We start from the raw sequence: 4,326 nt of genomic DNA, 5'->3' as shown, positions 1-4,326 counted from the left end.
AAAAATCCAGCCCGCCCTTTTCCCCTCCCCCGACAGCAGCAACAGCCAGGTGTGGGCGGAAAAATCCAGCCCGCCCTTTTCCCTTCCCCCGACAGCAGCAACAGCCAGGCGTGGGTGGGAAACTCAAGTCTGCCCTCCACCCCAGCAACAGCAGCCACCAATCCCTAAACCCTGCCCCTTCCCCCAGCAACAGCGACAGCCAATCCCTAACCACCACCCCTCCCCCGTCCAGTACCGCCCACTGACCTTTTGCCGGCAACCAATCAGAACAGGGCGTGGCTTCGACCAATCAGCCTTCCCCAGCCCCTATAAAACTGTTGCCTCTCCCTCAGTAAAGTGGACTTGCGTGTTTACCTTGTCTCCGCGGTAGTTCTTCTGCCGTGCGCCCTCCAGTCCTGAGAGCCCCCGACAAGGGCCTGGCCTCCCTTGTCCCCAGTTCGTCGCCTGCTTCTCCGGGCGACCCCTTCGTCGCCGGCTTTGCCGGGCGACCCCGTCAGCCGAACCGCGCAACCCCTTGTGAGACCAATCCCTCGTCTGCTGCCGGACCGACCCCTCGTCCCAGGTGGGACCGACCCCTCGTCCCAAGCGGGACCGACCCCTCGTCCAGAGCTGGACCGACCCCTCGTCCGCAGCCAGACCCCACCTCTACCGACCGAGCAAGCCGCCGCAGTTGGCGCCCAACGTGGGGCAGAGCACCCCCACCGCCACCGACTGAGCAAGCCGCCGCAGCTGGCGCCCAACGTGGGGCAGAGCACCCCCACCGCCACCGACTGAGCAAGCCGCCGCAGCTGGCGCCCAACGTGGGGCAAGGCAACCCCACCACAGCCTCACTCCATAACCTGGCGGCCCCCCCTCCTCTCTTCTCACCGTGGGACTTCTCTCGTGCAACATTGCTGCTACCTGAGCCTTGGCTACCTCATATGATCCACGGCGGTCTGGGAGAATCGCTGGATGGCTTTCTCCTTCCATGTCGGGGGCTTATACCGACCCGCTATGATTAAGAGGAGCCTTGGATTTCTCGGGCGCGCGCGCTTGCACGTCTGAAGTAATCCTACCACAGCCCTACCCCCTCCTCTCTTCTCACCTTGGGACTTCTCTCGTGCAACATTGCTGCTACCTGAGCCTTGGCTACCTCATACGATCCACGGCGGTCTGGGAGAATCGCTGGATGGCTTTCTCCTTCCATGTCGGGGGCTTATACCGACCCGCTATGATTAAGAGGAGCCTTGGATTTCTCGGGAGTGCGCACTTGCACGTCTGAAGTAATCCTACCACAGCCCTACGCCCTCCTCTCTTCTCACCTTGGGACTTCTCTCGTGCAACATTGCTGCTACCTGAGCCTTGGCTACCTCATACGATCCACGGCGGTCTGGGAGAATTGCTGGATGGCTTTCTCCTTCCATGTCGGGGGCTTATACCGACCCGCTATGATTAAGAGGAGCCTTGGATTTCTCGGGAGCACGCGCTTGCACGTCTGAAGTAACCCTACCATAGCCCTACGCTCTCCTCTCTTCTCACCCCTATCTTTTCGCTCTGCATTGCTGCTCCTGAACCTTGGTGACCTCATATGATCCACGGCGGTCTGGGAGAATCACTGGATGGCTTTCTCCTTCCATGTCGGGGGCTTATACCGACCCGCTATGATTAAGAGGCGCCAATAAAACTCTCAGGAGCGCGTGCCTGAGCACCTCCACCCCTGCCTTCACCTCTGCCTCCTCCCCTCTGTGCTTGCTCCCCTTTGCCTTGCTCCACTGCTCGTCGTCCCGCCCTCCCCTCGTCGGGGCCTTCTCTTGGCCCGCGACCACCGTCGGAGCCCCACCGGCTCCGACCCCTCGTCTCACCGCGCACCTCGGCTCCCATCGCCGCGCTCTCAAGGTAAGGGCCCCTTTTCTTATCGGCTCCAAAAGGCCATTAGCAATGGGTAACATCCTATCTGCTAAGCAAGCCCCACAAGTTCGGGCCCTCGCCGGTCTCCTAGACACTCACCGGTGTAAGATCTCTTTCAAACAGTTTCAAGTATATTGGGACCTTCTTCTCCCCTTTAATCCGTGGCTTACCACGTGTCAGCTCTGGGACCTGGACACCTATACTCGCCTTATAGATAGGGTCACTTTTGCTGTGGAGCAGGAAGGTAAAAGATTCCCTCCTGGCTTATTACAGGCAACATAAAGTCCAGAAAAAATCTTGAAGGGTATAATCTATGATATGCTATATAAAAAAAGATTTAAAAGCAGCTATACCAAGAAAGTAAGAATTATGAGTCAACTGTAAATAAATTATATATTTCTGTTAATGTGTTGTAATTGTTCTGTGTTTGTCTGTCTGTTCGTTCAATGTCAATGTATATTGTGATACCTCCGGATGGTAAATATAAATTACTAGAAATCTTTAAAAGAGCTCTATTCAAATGGCCAAAAATTAAATAAACGCTTATATTAATACTTAAGTTTATTATATTAATACATAAGTTTAAATGTTAATAAGATATCTACAATTTAAAAAAAATTGTAAGTCTTAATTAACAAAATTAACTGTACGTCTTCATAAAAAGTTGTTCTTGCCTAGATTAAAATGAATAACTTATTTTTCTTCACAGGATAATATAAAGAATGTAAAACTTATATGAATATTAAAAAGGTTAAAAGTTTGTAAAAATGCTAACGGAAATGTAATAAGTTTTGCAAAAAGACGTATTTTGTCCTAAAGTAGGATGGCTAATTTTTCATAAACTCTTGAAATTTAATTTGCATGCGGCAAGTGTAAAAGGTATTGTGATAACTTTACGTAAGGGAATGTGTTCTGTAAAGATAAAATTTATCTTCAATAGTTTACATTAAGGTATTAAATGGCTAATTCCAAAAGGTCATTCTTAAATATATATATATAAAACTAAATTGATGATAATAATAATAAAAGGTAATTTTATAACAGGAAAGATTAACAGCAACCAAGCTCCCCTGCCAACTTGCTTTTAGGAAACAGTTTCTAATATTGCATGCTACTAAGTATTTAAAGAAAAGTTATTCTTAAGGAAACAGAGGATGATTTTGTCTTTGCAGCCATTGTCTACTTAGCAACACCCCTCGCTATCGGCCTAGCCACTGTTGCGCCGGACGATTGAAACCTTAAACAAAGACTCCTCCTCACTGTCATCTTCCTATCTATCGTTACTATATTTACTGCCCTCATTCTCCTTCGTTTATAAAGCAGTCTCCTACAAACCACAAAGCTTCTGTCTTAAACATACCATTCTCAACCCTATCCTCTAAATGATCTTCTCACTTCCCCCACAGCCTTTAATACTCTATTTCTTTCTCATAACCTTTGCTTTCTTGATAATATTTTCCGCCATCTGTCTAGCCACTACCACCCCAGAAGATTGTAACCACGGCCCCCCATGCCGCCATCGCTCTCAAGCAGCTCCAGCCCCACAAAACGGCCTGCAACCTGCTTTCCCCGGCCTGCGGCCTGCTTTCTAGCATCTAATAACGTTTCTGCTTTTAACAGCTCCCCATACTTCTGCGGAGCTTCCTCCTGTCTCGACCTCACTCCTCTTCTCAGCCATCCAAAGCGTCCTTTCTCGTCCCCCGCCCCCCTCCTTTTTTCGCTTGAACCCCTACTGCGTTGCAGATTGGGCCGCCCCATGTCGGCCCGCCCCATTAACATCGGCCTCTCTCGCACCCGTGAAGACTTTGGCCTTCTTATTGTCCTCGCCTACGTCTCCACCACTCCCGACGCTGCCGCCACCACCGTCGCTGGTGCCCTGACGTGACTTGTCCTCACCGCTGCGATCCTCCAGACCATCACACAGTCTGCCTCTACCGCTCTTCGCCGCCAAGAAGAGATCAACTACCTGTAACGCGCTGTCATCCTGAACTTTTAACAAGCAGATGGACCTTATAGCCACCGAGATCAACAAGAATTGGACATTGGCCACCCTTGCTTGCAACGGCAAGATACTGCCCCCCAAATTGTACATTTATCCCCGGCATACTCGCCTCCCTCTTCAGCCCCACTTCCCTCATTGCTTACTGCCTCTTGGGCCTCAGCTACTTGTTGCTGCTGCCATCCTGGTCCTTATTTGAAAAGAAGGGGGAAATGCGGTCACCCCTCAGGCTGAAGCGTGGTTTGCTGGCCTGGCGGGGGAGCGGCCGCGGTAGGCCAAGCCGCTGCCCCCATAATAGGGTGGCTGGTCAAACTCACCGCCACCCCTGAAGGAAGCTCGGCATGGGCGCAGAGTGCCCTCGCGTCTCCCCTTCTCGGCAGCCGTGCTTCCGCGGCCGCCCCTCCTCCCGGATGGCGCCACACGATGCCTTCTTTCTCCCT

This window comes from Dasypus novemcinctus, chromosome 10 (genome assembly GCF_030445035.2).
Source record: "Dasypus novemcinctus isolate mDasNov1 chromosome 10, mDasNov1.1.hap2, whole genome shotgun sequence".
NCBI lineage: Eukaryota > Metazoa > Chordata > Mammalia > Cingulata > Dasypodidae > Dasypus > Dasypus novemcinctus.
The sequence above is the reverse complement of the archived record's forward strand: the minus strand, read 5'-3'. Positions refer to the sequence as shown.